Source organism: Tasmannia lanceolata, unplaced genomic scaffold (assembly GCF_043159265.1).
Source record: "Tasmannia lanceolata isolate RefF3 unplaced genomic scaffold, GAP_Taslan_0.1 ptg000003l, whole genome shotgun sequence".
NCBI lineage: Eukaryota > Viridiplantae > Streptophyta > Magnoliopsida > Canellales > Winteraceae > Tasmannia > Tasmannia lanceolata.
The window spans coordinates 29,181,798-29,196,471 of record NW_027518680.1 but is presented as its reverse complement, the minus strand read 5'-3'; the positions used below and the strand labels follow the sequence as shown (position 1 = coordinate 29,196,471).

Genomic DNA, 14,674 nt, shown 5'->3' with positions numbered 1-14,674 from the left:
GCGGATCAAAAGTTATCGTCGGAATGATATTTGTGCACCAAGGGTAGCTCACGGCCAGTAAACACCTTCCGACCGTATTCATGACTCGCATCCACTAGTACACTCATCCGCTATAGCCTGTACGTCACTGAATCTAAACAAACCCCCGCTATAATTTGACCGCAAATGAAATGTCAGAACGAATTCCGTTTATCGAATCAAACGACACTATCACCTCGCCATAATAAAGACCGGACGTCTTTGAATTCACCATCCGGAAGAAAATAAAAAGATCCGAACCGAAACGTAGGAGGCGACGCACTAAACGTGCGTTTCAGTTCGCATCGATGTTACAGAACCGAAAGATTGTTCGAAAAAAGTGGTAGATAGCCGAAAAAAGTGACAGGGGTGCAACACGAGGACTTCCCAGGAGGTCACCCATCCTAGTACTACTCTCGCCCAAGCACGCTTAACTTCGGAGTTCTGATGGGATCCAGTGCATTTGTGCTGGTATGATCGCACCCAGCATGCCTCTCCATTGTCAAAGTAATTAAGAGTTTCCACTCGCATTGTCGTACGAAGTCCGTTTAAATGAAAGTGCGAAAAAATCCTGCTAGATGACACCGGATGGACGATCCGAGCATGTCGGGAAGCCGGATGACCGCCAGGGCTGTCATCTCGCGATGGATCTTCCCGAGTACCCCCGAATCAATATAAGAATCGCCACGATCTGACGGGCGGATCAAAAGTTATCGTCGGAACGATATTTGTGCACCAAGGGTAGCTCACGGCCAGTAAACACCTTCCGACCGGATTCATGACTCGCATCCACTAGTACACTCATCCGCTATAGCCTGTACGTCACTGAATCTAAACAAACCCCCGCTATAATTTGACCGCAAATGAAATGTCAGAACGAATTCCGTTTATCGAATCAAACGACACTATCACCTCGCCATAATAAAGACCGGACGTCTTTGAATTCACCATCCGGAAGAAAATAAAAAGATCCGAACCGAAACGTAGGAGGCGACGCACTAAACGTGCGTTTCAGTTCGCATCGATGTTCCAGAACCGAAAGATTGTTCGAAAAAAGTGGTAGATAGCCGAAAAAAGTGACAGGGGTGCAACACGAGGACTTCCCATGAGGTCACCCATCCTAGTACTACTCTCGCCCAAGCACGCTTAACTTCGGAGTTCTGATGGGATCCAGTGCATTTGTGCTGGTATGATCGCACCCAGCATGCCTTTCCATTGTCAAAGTAATAAAGAGTTTCCACTCGCATTGTCGTACGAAGTCCGTTTAAATGAAAGTGCGAAAAAATCCTGCTAGATGACACCGGATGGACGATCCGAGCATGTCGGGAAGCCGGATGACCGCCAGGGCTGTCATCGCGCGATGAATCTTCCCGAGTACCCCCGAATCAATATAAGAATCGCCACGATCTGACGGGCGGATCAAAAGTAATCGTCGGAACGATATTTGTGCACCAAGGGTAGCTCACGGCCAGTAAACACCTTCCGACCGGATTCATGACTCGCATCCACTAGTACACTCATCTGCTATAGCCTGTACGTCACTGAATCTAAACAAACCCCCGCTATAATTTGACCGCAAATGAAATGTCAGAACGAATTCCGTTTATCGAATCAAACGACACTATCACCCCGCCATAATAAAGACCGGACGTCTTTGAATTCACCATCCGGAAGAAAATAATAAGATCCGAACCGAAACGTAGGAGGCGACGCACTAAACGTGCGTTTCAGTTCGCATCGATGTTCCAGAACCGAAACATTGTTCGAAAAAAGTGGTAGATAGCCGAAAAAAGTGACAGGGGTGCAACACGAGGACTTCCCAGGAGGTCACCCATCCTAGTACTACTCTCGCCCAAGCACGCTTAACTTCGGAGTTCTGATGGGATCCAGTGCATTTGTGCTGGTATGATCGCACCCAGCATGCCTCTCCATTGTCAAAGTAATAAAGAGTTTCCACTCGCATTGTCGTACGAAGTCCGTTTAAATGAAAGTGCGAAAAAATCCTGCTAGATGACACCGGATGGACGATCCGAGCATGTCGGGAAGCCGGATGACCGCCAGGGCTGTCATCGCGCGATGGATCTTCCCGAGTACCCCCGAATCAATATAAGAATCGCCACGATCTGACGGGCGGATCAAAAGTTATCGTCGGAACGATATTTGTGCACCAAGGGTAGCTCACGGCCAGTAAACACCTTCCGACCGGATTCATGACTCGCATCCACTAGTACACTCATCCGCTATAGCCTGTACGTCACTGAATCTAAACAAACCCCCGCTATAATTTGACTGCAAATGAAATGTCAGAACGAATTCCGTTTATCGAATCAAACGACACTATCACCCCGCCATAATAAAGACCGGACGTCTTTGAATTCACCATCCGGAAGAAAATAAAAAGATCCGAACCGAAACGTAGGAGGCGACGCACTAAACGTGCGTTTCAGTTCGCATCGATGTTCCAGAACCGAAAGATTGTTCGAAAAAAGTGGTAGATAGCCGAAAAAAGTGACAGGGGTGCAACACGAGGACTTCCCAGGAGGTCACCCATCCTAGTACTACTCTCGCCCAAGCACGCTTAACTTCGGAGTTCTGATGGGATCCAGTGCATTTGTGCTGGTATGATCGCACCCAGCATGCCTCTCCATTGTCAAAGTAATTAAGAGTTTCCACTCGCATTGTCGTACGAAGTCCGTTTAAATGAAAGTGCGAAAAAATCCTGCTAGATGACACCGGATGGACGATCCGAGCATGTCGGGAAGCCGGATGACCGCCAGGGCTGTCATCGCGCAATGGATCTTCCCGAGTACCCCCGAATCAATATAAGAATCGCCACGATCTGACGGGCGGATCAAAAGTTATCGTCGGAACGATATTTGTGCACCAAGGGTAGCTCACGGCCAGTAAACACCTTCCGACCGGATTCATGACTCGCATCCACTAGTACACTCATCCGCTATAGCCTGTACGTCACTGAATCTAAACAAACCCCCGCTATAATTTGACTGCAAATGAAATGTCAGAACGAATTCCGTTTATCGAATCAAACGACACTATCACCCCGCCATAATAAAGACCGGACGTCTTTGAATTCACCATCCGGAAGAAAATAAAAAGATCCGAACCGAAACGTAGGAGGCGACGCACTAAACGTGCGTTTCAGTTCGCATCGATGTTCCAGAACCGAAAGATTGTTCGAAAAAAGTGGTAGATAGCCGAAAAAAGTGACAGGGGTGCAACACGAGGACTTCCCAGGAGGTCACCCATCCTAGTACTACTCTCGCCCAAGCACGCTTAACTTCGGAGTTCTGATGGGATCCAGTGCATTTGTGCTGGTATGATCGCACCCAGCATGCCTCTCCATTGTCAAAGTAATAAAGAGTTTCCACTCGCATTGTCGTACGAAGTCCGTTTAAATGAAAGTGCGAAAAAATCCTGCTAGATGATACCGGATGGACGATCCGAGCATGTCGGGAAGCCGGATGACCGCCAGGGCTGTCATCGCGCGATGAATCTTCCCGAGTACCCCCGAATCAATATAAGAATCGCCACGATCTGACGGGCGGATCAAAAGTTATCGTCGGAACGATATTTGTGCACCAAGGGTAGCTCACGGCCAGTAAACACCTTCCGACCGGATTCATGACTCGCATCCACTAGTACACTCATCCGCTATAGCCTGTACATCACTGAATCTAAACAAACCCCCGCTATAATTTGACCGCAAATGAAATGTCAGAACGAATTCCGTTTATCGAATCAAACGACACTATCACCCCGCCATAATAAAGACCGGACGTCTTTGAATTCACCATCCGGAAGAAAATAAAAAGATCCGAACCGAAACGTAGGAGGCGACGCACTAAACGTGCGTTTCAGTTCGCATCGATGTTCCAGAACCGAAAGATTGTTCGAAAAAAGTGGTAGATAGCCGAAAAAAGTGACAGGGGTGCAACACGAGGACTTCCCAGGAGGTCACCCATCCTAGTACTACTCTCGCCCAAGCACGCTTAACTTCGGAGTTCTGATGGGATCCAGTGCATTTGTGCTGGTATGATCGCACCCAGCATGCCTCTCCATTGTCAAAGTAATAAAGAGTTTCCACTCGCATTGTCGTACGAAGTCCGTTTAAATGAAAGTGCGAAAAAATCCTGCTAGATGACACCGGATGGACGATCCGAGCATGTCGGGAAGCCGGATGACCGCCAGAGCTGTCATCGCGCGATGGATCTTCCCGAGTACCCCCGAATCAATATAAGAATCGCCACGATCTGACGGGCGGATCAAAAGTTATCGTCGGAACGATATTTGTGCACCAAGGGTAGCTCACGGCCAGTAAACACCTTCCGACCGGATTCATGACTCAGATCCACTAGTACACTCATCCGCTATAGCCTGTACGTCACTGAATCTAAACAAACCCCCGCTATAATTTGACTGCAAATGAAATGTCAGAACGAATTCCGTTTATCGAATCAAACGACACTATCACCCCGCCATAATAAAGACCGGACGTCTTTGAATTCACCATCCGGAAGAAAATAAAAAGATCCGAACCGAAACGTAGGAGGCGACGCACTAAACGTGCGTTTCAGTTCGCATCGATGTTCCAGAACCGAAAGATTGTTCGAAAAAAGTGGTAGATAGCCGAAAAAAGTGACAGGGGTGCAACACGAGGACTTCCCAGGAGGTCACCCATCCTAGTACTACTCTCGCCCAAGCACGCTTAACTTCGGAGTTCTGATGGGATCCAGTGCATTTGTGCTGGTATGATCGCACCCAGCATGCCTCTCCATTGTCAAAGTAATAAAGAGTTTCCACTCGCATTGTCGTACGAAGTCCGTTTAAATGAAAGTGCGAAAAAATCCTGCTAGATGACACCGGATGGACGATCCGAGCATGTCGGGAAGCCGGATGACCGCCAGGGCTGTCATCGCGCGATGGATCTTCCCGAGTACCCCCGAATCAATATAAGAATCGCCACGATCTGACGGGCGGATCAAAAGTTATCGTCGGAACGATATTTGTGCACCAAGGGTAGCTCACGGCCAGTAAACACCTTCCGACCGGATTCATGACTCGCATCCACTAGTACACTCATCCGCTATAGCCTGTACGTCACTGAATCTAAACAAACCCCCGCTATAATTTGACCGCAAATGAAATGTCAGAACGAATTCCGTTTATCGAATCAAACGACACTATCACCCCGCCATAATAAAGACCGGACGTGTTTGAATTCACCATCCGGAAGAAAATAAAAAGATCCGAACCGAAACGTAGGAGGCGACGCACTAAACGTGCGTTTCAGTTCGCATCGATGTTACAGAACCGAAAGATTGTTCGAAAAAAGTGGTAGATAGCCGAAAAAAGTGACAGGGGTGCAACACGAGGACTTCCCAGGAGGTCACCCATCCTAGTACTACTCTCGCCCAAGCACGCTTAACTTCGGAGTTCTGATGGGATCCAGTGCATTTGTGCTGGTATGATCGCACCCAGCATGCCTCTCCATTGTCAAAGTAATTAAGAGTTTCCACTCGCATTGTCGTACGAAGTCCGTTTAAATGAAAGTGCGAAAAAATCCTGCTAGATGACACCGGATGGACGATCCGAGCATGTCGGGAAGCCGGATGACCGCCAGGGCTGTCATCGCGCGATGGATCTTCCCGAGTACCCCCGAATCAATATAAGAATCGCCACGATCTGACGGGCGGATCAAAAGTTATCGTCGGAATGATATTTGTGCACCAAGGGTAGCTCACGGCCAGTAAACACCTTCCGACCGTATTCATGACTCGCATCCACTAGTACACTCATCCGCTATAGCCTGTACGTCACTGAATCTAAACAAACCCCCGCTATAATTTGACCGCAAATGAAATGTCAGAACGAATTCCGTTTATCGAATCAAACGACACTATCACCTCGCCATAATAAAGACCGGTCGTCTTTGAATTCACCATCCGGAAGAAAATAAAAAGATCCGAACCGAAACGTAGGAGGCGACGCACTAAACGTGCGTTTCAGTTCGCATCGATGTTACAGAACCGAAAGATTGTTCGAAAAAAGTGGTAGATAGCCGAAAAAAGTGACAGGGGTGCAACACGAGGACTTCCCAGGAGGTCACCCATCCTAGTACTACTCTCGCCCAAGCACGCTTAACTTCGGAGTTCTGATGGGATCCAGTGCATTTGTGCTGGTATGATCGCACCCAGCATGCCTCTCCATTGTCAAAGTAATTAAGAGTTTCCACTCGCATTGTCGTACGAAGTCCGTTTAAATGAAAGTGCGAAAAAATCCTGCTAGATGACACCGGATGGACGATCCGAGCATGTCGGGAAGCCGGATGACCGCCAGGGCTGTCATCGCGCGATGGATCTTCCCGAGTACCCCCGAATCAATATAAGAATCGCCACGATCTGACGGGCGGATCAAAAGTTATCGTCGGAACGATATTTGTGCACCAAGGGTAGCTCACGGCCAGTAAACACCTTCCGACCGGATTCATGACTCGCATCCACTAGTACACTCATCCGCTATAGCCTGTACGTCACTGAATCTAAACAAACCCCCGCTATAATTTGACCGCAAATGAAATGTCAGAACGAATTCCGTTTATCGAATCAAACGACACTATCACCTCGCCATAATAAAGACCGGACGTCTTTGAATTCACCATCCGGAAGAAAATAAAAAGATCCGAACCGAAACGTAGGAGGCGACGCACTAAACGTGCGTTTCAGTTCGCATCGATGTTCCAGAACCGAAAGATTGTTCGAAAAAAGTGGTAGATAGCCGAAAAAAGTGACAGGGGTGCAACACGAGGACTTCCCATGAGGTCACCCATCCTAGTACTACTCTCGCCCAAGCACGCTTAACTTCGGAGTTCTGATGGGATCCAGTGCATTTGTGCTGGTATGATCGCACCCAGCATGCCTTTCCATTGTCAAAGTAATAAAGAGTTTCCACTCGCATTGTCGTACGAAGTCCGTTTAAATGAAAGTGCGAAAAAATCCTGCTAGATGACACCGGATGGACGATCCGAGCATGTCGGGAAGCCGGATGACCGCCAGGGCTGTCATCGCGCGATGAATCTTCCCGAGTACCCCCGAATCAATATAAGAATCGCCACGATCTGACGGGCGGATCAAAAGTAATCGTCGGAACGATATTTGTGCACCAAGGGTAGCTCACGGCCAGTAAACACCTTCCGACCGGATTCATGACTCGCATCCACTAGTACACTCATCTGCTATAGCCTGTACGTCACTGAATCTAAACAAACCCCCGCTATAATTTGACCGCAAATGAAATGTCAGAACGAATTCCGTTTATCGAATCAAACGACACTATCACCCCGCCATAATAAAGACCGGACGTCTTTGAATTCACCATCCGGAAGAAAATAATAAGATCCGAACCGAAACGTAGGAGGCGACGCACTAAACGTGCGTTTCAGTTCGCATCGATGTTCCAGAACCGAAACATTGTTCGAAAAAAGTGGTAGATAGCCGAAAAAAGTGACAGGGGTGCAACACGAGGACTTCCCAGGAGGTCACCCATCCTAGTACTACTCTCGCCCAAGCACGCTTAACTTCGGAGTTCTGATGGGATCCAGTGCATTTGTGCTGGTATGATCGCACCCAGCATGCCTCTCCATTGTCAAAGTAATAAAGAGTTTCCACTCGCATTGTCGTACGAAGTCCGTTTAAATGAAAGTGCGAAAAAATCCTGCTAGATGACACCGGATGGACGATCCGAGCATGTCGGGAAGCCGGATGACCGCCAGGGCTGTCATCGCGCGATGGATCTTCCCGAGTACCCCCGAATCAATATAAGAATCGCCACGATCTGACGGGCGGATCAAAAGTTATCGTCGGAACGATATTTGTGCACCAAGGGTAGCTCACGGCCAGTAAACACCTTCCGACCGGATTCATGACTCGCATCCACTAGTACACTCATCCGCTATAGCCTGTACGTCACTGAATCTAAACAAACCCCCGCTATAATTTGACTGCAAATGAAATGTCAGAACGAATTCCGTTTATCGAATCAAACGACACTATCACCCCGCCATAATAAAGACCGGACGTCTTTGAATTCACCATCCGGAAGAAAATAAAAAGATCCGAACCGAAACGTAGGAGGCGACGCACTAAACGTGCGTTTCAGTTCGCATCGATGTTCCAGAACCGAAAGATTGTTCGAAAAAAGTGGTAGATAGCCGAAAAAAGTGACAGGGGTGCAACACGAGGACTTCCCAGGAGGTCACCCATCCTAGTACTACTCTCGCCCAAGCACGCTTAACTTCGGAGTTCTGATGGGATCCAGTGCATTTGTGCTGGTATGATCGCACCCAGCATGCCTCTCCATTGTCAAAGTAATTAAGAGTTTCCACTCGCATTGTCGTACGAAGTCCGTTTAAATGAAAGTGCGAAAAAATCCTGCTAGATGACACCGGATGGACGATCCGAGCATGTCGGGAAGCCGGATGACCGCCAGGGCTGTCATCGCGCAATGGATCTTCCCGAGTACCCCCGAATCAATATAAGAATCGCCACGATCTGACGGGCGGATCAAAAGTTATCGTCGGAACGATATTTGTGCACCAAGGGTAGCTCACGGCCAGTAAACACCTTCCGACCGGATTCATGACTCGCATCCACTAGTACACTCATCCGCTATAGCCTGTACGTCACTGAATCTAAACAAACCCCCGCTATAATTTGACTGCAAATGAAATGTCAGAACGAATTCCGTTTATCGAATCAAACGACACTATCACCCCGCCATAATAAAGACCGGACGTCTTTGAATTCACCATCCGGAAGAAAATAAAAAGATCCGAACCGAAACGTAGGAGGCGACGCACTAAACGTGCGTTTCAGTTCGCATCGATGTTCCAGAACCGAAAGATTGTTCGAAAAAAGTGGTAGATAGCCGAAAAAAGTGACAGGGGTGCAACACGAGGACTTCCCAGGAGGTCACCCATCCTAGTACTACTCTCGCCCAAGCACGCTTAACTTCGGAGTTCTGATGGGATCCAGTGCATTTGTGCTGGTATGATCGCACCCAGCATGCCTCTCCATTGTCAAAGTAATAAAGAGTTTCCACTCGCATTGTCGTACGAAGTCCGTTTAAATGAAAGTGCGAAAAAATCCTGCTAGATGATACCGGATGGACGATCCGAGCATGTCGGGAAGCTGGATGACCGCCAGGGCTGTCATCGCGCGATGAATCTTCCCGAGTACCCCCGAATCAATATAAGAATCGCCACGATCTGACGGGCGGATCAAAAGTTATCGTCGGAACGATATTTGTGCACCAAGGGTAGCTCACGGCCAGTAAACACCTTCCGACCGGATTCATGACTCGCATCCACTAGTACACTCATCCGCTATAGCCTGTACATCACTGAATCTAAACAAACCCCCGCTATAATTTGACCGCAAATGAAATGTCAGAACGAATTCCGTTTATCGAATCAAACGACACTATCACCCCGCCATAATAAAGACCGGACGTCTTTGAATTCACCATCCGGAAGAAAATAAAAAGATCCGAACCGAAACGTAGGAGGCGACGCACTAAACGTGCGTTTCAGTTCGCATCGATGTTCCAGAACCGAAAGATTGTTCGAAAAAAGTGGTAGATAGCCGAAAAAAGTGACAGGGGTGCAACACGAGGACTTCCCAGGAGGTCACCCATCCTAGTACTACTCTCGCCCAAGCACGCTTAACTTCGGAGTTCTGATGGGATCCAGTGCATTTGTGCTGGTATGATCGCACCCAGCATGCCTCTCCATTGTCAAAGTAATAAAGAGTTTCCACTCGCATTGTCGTACGAAGTCCGTTTAAATGAAAGTGCGAAAAAATCCTGCTAGATGACACCGGATGGACGATCCGAGCATGTCGGGAAGCCGGATGACCGCCAGGGCTGTCATCGCGCGATGAATCTTCCCGAGTACCCCCGAATCAATATAAGAATCGCCACGATCTGACGGGCGGATCAAAAGTTATCGTCGGAACGATATTTGTGCACCAAGGGTAGCTCACGGCCAGTAAACACCTTCCGACCGGATTCATGACTCGCATCCACTAGTACACTCATCCGCTATAGCCTGTACATCACTGAATCTAAACAAACCCCCGCTATAATTTGACCGCAAATGAAATGTCAGAACGAATTCCGTTTATCGAATCAAACGACACTATCACCCCGCCATAATAAAGACCGGACGTCTTTGAATTCACCATCCGGAAGAAAATAAAAAGATCCGAACCGAAACGTAGGAGGCGACGCACTAAACGTGCGTTTCAGTTCGCATCGATGTTCCAGAACCGAAAGATTGTTCGAAAAAAGTGGTAGATAGCCGAAAAAAGTGACAGGGGTGCAACACGAGGACTTCCCAGGAGGTCACCCATCCTAGTACTACTCTCGCCCAAGCACGCTTAACTTCGGAGTTCTGATGGGATCCAGTGCATTTGTGCTGGTATGATCGCACCCAGCATGCCTCTCCATTGTCAAAGTAATAAAGAGTTTCCACTCGCATTGTCGTACGAAGTCCGTTTAAATGAAAGTGCGAAAAAATCCTGCTAGATGACACCGGATGGACGATCCGAGCATGTCGGGAAGCCGGATGACCGCCAGAGCTGTCATCGCGCGATGGATCTTCCCGAGTACCCCCGAATCAATATAAGAATCGCCACGATCTGACGGGCGGATCAAAAGTTATCGTCGGAACGATATTTGTGCACCAAGGGTAGCTCACGGCCAGTAAACACCTTCCGACCGGATTCATGACTCACATCCACTAGTACACTCATCCGCTATAGCCTGTACGTCACTGAATCTAAACAAACCCCCGCTATAATTTGACTGCAAATGAAATGTCAGAACGAATTCCGTTTATCGAATCAAACGACACTATCACCCCGCCATAATAAAGACCGGACGTCTTTGAATTCACCATCCGGAAGAAAATAAAAAGATCCGAACCGAAACGTAGGAGGCGACGCACTAAACGTGCGTTTCAGTTCGCTTCGATGTTCCAGAACCGAAAGATTGTTCGAAAAAAGTGGTAGATAGCCGAAAAAAGTGACAGGGGTGCAACACGAGGACTTCCCAGGAGGTCACCCATCCTAGTACTACTCTCGCCCAAGCACGCTTAACTTCGGAGTTCTGATGGGATCCAGTGCATTTGTGCTGGTATGATCGCACCCAGCATGCCTCTCCATTGTCAAAGTAATAAAGAGTTTCCACTCGCATTGTCGTACGAAGTCCGTTTAAATGAAAGTGCGAAAAAATCCTGCTAGATGACACCGGATGGACGATCCGAGCATGTCGGGAAGCCGGATGACCGCCAGGGCTGTCATCGCGCGATGAATCTTCCCGAGTACCCCCGAATCAATATAAGAATCGCCACGATCTGACGGGCGGATCAAAAGTTATCGTCGGAACGATATTTGTGCACCAAGGGTAGCTCACGGCCAGTAAACACCTTCCGACCGGATTCATGACTCGCATCCACTAGTACACTCATCCGCTATAGCCTGTACGTCACTGAATCTAAACAAACCCCCGCTATAATTTGACCGCAAATGAAATGTCAGAACGAATTCCGTTTATCGAATCAAACGACACTATCACCCCGCCATAATAAAGACCGGACGTGTTTGAATTCACCATCCGGAAGAAAATAAAAAGATCCGAACCGAAACGTAGGAGGCGACGCACTAAACGTGCGTTTCAGTTCGCATCGATGTTCCAGAACCGAAAGATTGTTCGAAAAAAGTGGTAGATAGCCGAAAAAAGTGACAGGGGTGCAACACGAGGACTTCCCAGGAGGTCACCCATCCTAGTACTACTCTCGCCCAAGCACGCTTAACTTCGGAGTTCTGATGGGATCCAGTGCATTTGTGCTGGTATGATCGCACCCAGCATGCCTCTCCATTGTCAAAGTAATAAAGAGTTTCCACTCGCATTGTCGTACGAAGTCCGTTTAAATGAAAGTGCGAAAAAATCCTGCTAGATGACACCGGATGGACGATCCGAGCATGTCGGGAAGCCGGATGACCGCCAAGGCTGTCATCGCGCGATGGATCTTCCCGAGTACCCCCGAATCAATATAAGAATCGCCACGATCTGACGGGCGGATCAAAAGTTATCGTCGGAACGATATTTGTGCACCAAGGGTAGCTCACGGCCAGTAAACACCTTCCGACCGGATTCATGACTCGCATCCACTAGTACACTCATCCGCTATAGCCTGTACGTCACTGAATCTAAACAAACCCCCGCTATAATTTGACTGCAAATGAAATGTCAGAACGAATTCCGTTTATCGAATCAAACGACACTATCACCCCGCCATAATAAAGACCGGACGTCTTTGAATTCACCATCCGGAAGAAAATAATAAGATCCGAACCGAAACGTAGGAGGCGACGCACTAAACGTGCGTTTCAGTTCGCATCGATGTTCCAGAACCGAAAGATTGTTCGAAAAAAGTGGTAGATAGCCGAAAAAAGTGACAGGGGTGCAACACGAGGACTTCCCAGGAGGTCACCCATCCTAGTACTACTCTCGCCCAAGCACGCTTAACTTCGGAGTTCTGATGGGATCCAGTGCATTTGTGCTGGTATGATCGCACCCAGCATGCCTCTCCATTGTCAAAGTAATAAAGAGTTTCCACTCGCATTGTCGTACGAAGTCCGTTTAAATGAAAGTGCGAAAAAATCCTGCTAGATGATACCGGATGGACGATCCGAGCATGTCGGGAAGCCGGATGACCGCCAAGGCTGTCATCGCGCGATGAATCTTCCCGAGTACCCCCGAATCAATATAAGAATCGCCACGATCTGACGGGCGGATCAAAAGTTATCGTCGGAACGATATTTGTGCACCAAGGGTAGCTCACGGCCAGTAAACACCTTCCGACCGGATTCATGACTCGCATCAACTAGTACACTCATCCGCTATAGCCTGTACGTCACTGAATCTAAACAAACCCCCGCTATAATTTGACCGCAAATGAAATGTCAGAACGAATTCCGTTTATCGAATCAAACGACACTATCACCCCGCCATAATAAAGACCGGACGTCTTTGAATTCACCATCCGGAAGAAAATAAAAAGATCCGAACCGAAACGTAGGAGGCGACGCACTAAACGTGCGTTTCAGTTCGCATCGATGTTCCAGAACCGAAAGATTGTTCGAAAAAAGTGGTAGATAGCCGAAAAAAGTGACAGGGGTGCAACACGAGGACTTCCCAGGAGGTCACCCATCCTAGTACTACTCTCGCCCAAGCACGCTTAACTTCGGAGTTCTGATGGGATCCAGTGCATTTGTGCTGGTATGATCGCACCCAGCATGCCTCTCCATTGTCAAAGTAATAAAGAGTTTCCACTCGCATTGTCGTACGAAGTCCGTTTAAATGAAAGTGCGAAAAAATCCTGCTAGATGACACCGGATGGACGATCCGAGCATGTCGGGAAGTCGGATGACCGCCAGGGCTGTCATCGCGCGATGAATCTTCCCGAGTACCCCCGAATCAATATAAGAATCGCCACGATCTGACGGGCGGATCAAAAGTTATCGTCGGAACGATATTTGTGCACCAAGGGTAGCTCACGGCCAGTAAACACCTTCCGACCGGATTCATGACTCGCATCCACTAGTACACTCATCCGCTATAGCCTGTACATCACTGAATCTAAACAAACCCCCGCTATAATTTGACCGCAAATGAAATGTCAGAACGAATTCCGTTTATCGAATCAAACGACACTATCACCCCGCCATAATAAAGACCGGACGTGTTTGAATTCACCATCCGGAAGAAAATAAAAAGATCCGAACCGAAACGTAGGAGGCGACGCACTAAACGTGCGTTTCAGTTCGCATCGATGTTCCAGAACCGAAAGATTGTTCGAAAAAAGTGGTAGATAGCCGAAAAAAGTGACAGGGGTGCAACACGAGGACTTCCCAGGAGGTCACCCATCCTAGTACTACTCTCGCCCAAGCACGCTTAACTTCGGAGTTCTGATGGGATCCAGTGCATTTGTGCTGGTATGATCGCACCCAGCATGCCTCTCCATTGTCAAAGTAATAAAGAGTTTCCACTCGCATTGTCGTACGAAGTCCGTTTAAATGAAAGTGCGAAAAAATCCTGCTAGATGACACCGGATGGACGATCCGAGCATGTCGGGAAGCCGGATGACCGCCAGAGCTGTCATCGCGCGATGGATCTTCCCGAGTACCCCCGAATCAATATAAGAATCGCCACGATCTGACGGGCGGATCAAAAGTTATCGTCGGAACGATATTTGTGCACCAAGGGTAGCTCACGGCCAGTAAACACCTTCCGACCGGATTCATGACTCAGATCCACTAGTACACTCATCCGCTATAGCCTGTACGTCACTGAATCTAAACAAACCCCCGCTATAATTTGACTGCAAATGAAATGTCAGAACGAATTCCGTTTATCGAATCAAACGACACTATCACCCCGCCATAATAAAGACCGGACGTCTTTGAATTCACCATCCGGAAGAAAATAAAAAGATCCGAACCGAAACGTAGGAGGCGACGCACTAAACGTGCGTTTCAGTTCGCATCGATGTTCCAGAACCGAAAGATTGTTCGAA

At 48.2% G+C, this 14,674-nt stretch overlaps 20 non-coding genes across 20 annotated transcripts; all 20 read right to left on the bottom strand.

Annotated features, from left to right (window-relative positions):
- Positions 1-384: 384 nt before the first annotated feature.
- LOC143870346 (5S ribosomal RNA) lies at positions 385-503 on the bottom strand. The gene has a single exon (XR_013245129.1). It is a non-coding gene; the product is annotated as a 5S ribosomal RNA (ribosomal RNA).
- Positions 504-1,100: 597 nt separating this feature from the next.
- Positions 1,101-1,219, bottom strand: LOC143872963 (5S ribosomal RNA). Its single transcript, XR_013247687.1, has one exon. It is a non-coding gene; the product is annotated as a 5S ribosomal RNA (ribosomal RNA).
- A 597-nt stretch (positions 1,220-1,816) lies between these two features.
- Positions 1,817-1,935, bottom strand: LOC143870345 (5S ribosomal RNA). Its single transcript, XR_013245128.1, has one exon. It is a non-coding gene; the product is annotated as a 5S ribosomal RNA (ribosomal RNA).
- A 597-nt stretch (positions 1,936-2,532) lies between these two features.
- LOC143870343 (5S ribosomal RNA) lies at positions 2,533-2,651 on the bottom strand. Its single transcript, XR_013245126.1, has one exon. It is a non-coding gene; the product is annotated as a 5S ribosomal RNA (ribosomal RNA).
- Positions 2,652-3,248: 597 nt separating this feature from the next.
- On the bottom strand, positions 3,249-3,367 carry LOC143870342 (5S ribosomal RNA). Its single transcript, XR_013245125.1, has one exon. It is a non-coding gene; the product is annotated as a 5S ribosomal RNA (ribosomal RNA).
- Positions 3,368-3,964: 597 nt separating this feature from the next.
- LOC143870341 (5S ribosomal RNA) lies at positions 3,965-4,083 on the bottom strand. The gene has a single exon (XR_013245124.1). It is a non-coding gene; the product is annotated as a 5S ribosomal RNA (ribosomal RNA).
- Positions 4,084-4,680: 597 nt separating this feature from the next.
- On the bottom strand, positions 4,681-4,799 carry LOC143870340 (5S ribosomal RNA). Its single transcript, XR_013245123.1, has one exon. It is a non-coding gene; the product is annotated as a 5S ribosomal RNA (ribosomal RNA).
- A 597-nt stretch (positions 4,800-5,396) lies between these two features.
- Positions 5,397-5,515, bottom strand: LOC143870339 (5S ribosomal RNA). Its single transcript, XR_013245122.1, has one exon. It is a non-coding gene; the product is annotated as a 5S ribosomal RNA (ribosomal RNA).
- Positions 5,516-6,112: 597 nt separating this feature from the next.
- On the bottom strand, positions 6,113-6,231 carry LOC143870338 (5S ribosomal RNA). Its single transcript, XR_013245121.1, has one exon. It is a non-coding gene; the product is annotated as a 5S ribosomal RNA (ribosomal RNA).
- Positions 6,232-6,828: 597 nt separating this feature from the next.
- Positions 6,829-6,947, bottom strand: LOC143872962 (5S ribosomal RNA). The gene has a single exon (XR_013247686.1). It is a non-coding gene; the product is annotated as a 5S ribosomal RNA (ribosomal RNA).
- Positions 6,948-7,544: 597 nt separating this feature from the next.
- LOC143870337 (5S ribosomal RNA) lies at positions 7,545-7,663 on the bottom strand. Its single transcript, XR_013245120.1, has one exon. It is a non-coding gene; the product is annotated as a 5S ribosomal RNA (ribosomal RNA).
- Positions 7,664-8,260: 597 nt separating this feature from the next.
- On the bottom strand, positions 8,261-8,379 carry LOC143870336 (5S ribosomal RNA). Its single transcript, XR_013245119.1, has one exon. It is a non-coding gene; the product is annotated as a 5S ribosomal RNA (ribosomal RNA).
- A 597-nt stretch (positions 8,380-8,976) lies between these two features.
- LOC143870335 (5S ribosomal RNA) lies at positions 8,977-9,095 on the bottom strand. Its single transcript, XR_013245118.1, has one exon. It is a non-coding gene; the product is annotated as a 5S ribosomal RNA (ribosomal RNA).
- Positions 9,096-9,692: 597 nt separating this feature from the next.
- Positions 9,693-9,811, bottom strand: LOC143870333 (5S ribosomal RNA). The gene has a single exon (XR_013245117.1). It is a non-coding gene; the product is annotated as a 5S ribosomal RNA (ribosomal RNA).
- Positions 9,812-10,408: 597 nt separating this feature from the next.
- On the bottom strand, positions 10,409-10,527 carry LOC143870331 (5S ribosomal RNA). The gene has a single exon (XR_013245115.1). It is a non-coding gene; the product is annotated as a 5S ribosomal RNA (ribosomal RNA).
- Positions 10,528-11,124: 597 nt separating this feature from the next.
- On the bottom strand, positions 11,125-11,243 carry LOC143870330 (5S ribosomal RNA). Its single transcript, XR_013245114.1, has one exon. It is a non-coding gene; the product is annotated as a 5S ribosomal RNA (ribosomal RNA).
- Positions 11,244-11,840: 597 nt separating this feature from the next.
- On the bottom strand, positions 11,841-11,959 carry LOC143870329 (5S ribosomal RNA). The gene has a single exon (XR_013245113.1). It is a non-coding gene; the product is annotated as a 5S ribosomal RNA (ribosomal RNA).
- A 597-nt stretch (positions 11,960-12,556) lies between these two features.
- LOC143870328 (5S ribosomal RNA) lies at positions 12,557-12,675 on the bottom strand. Its single transcript, XR_013245112.1, has one exon. It is a non-coding gene; the product is annotated as a 5S ribosomal RNA (ribosomal RNA).
- Positions 12,676-13,272: 597 nt separating this feature from the next.
- Positions 13,273-13,391, bottom strand: LOC143870327 (5S ribosomal RNA). Its single transcript, XR_013245111.1, has one exon. It is a non-coding gene; the product is annotated as a 5S ribosomal RNA (ribosomal RNA).
- A 597-nt stretch (positions 13,392-13,988) lies between these two features.
- Positions 13,989-14,107, bottom strand: LOC143870326 (5S ribosomal RNA). The gene has a single exon (XR_013245110.1). It is a non-coding gene; the product is annotated as a 5S ribosomal RNA (ribosomal RNA).
- Positions 14,108-14,674: the final 567 nt, after the last annotated feature.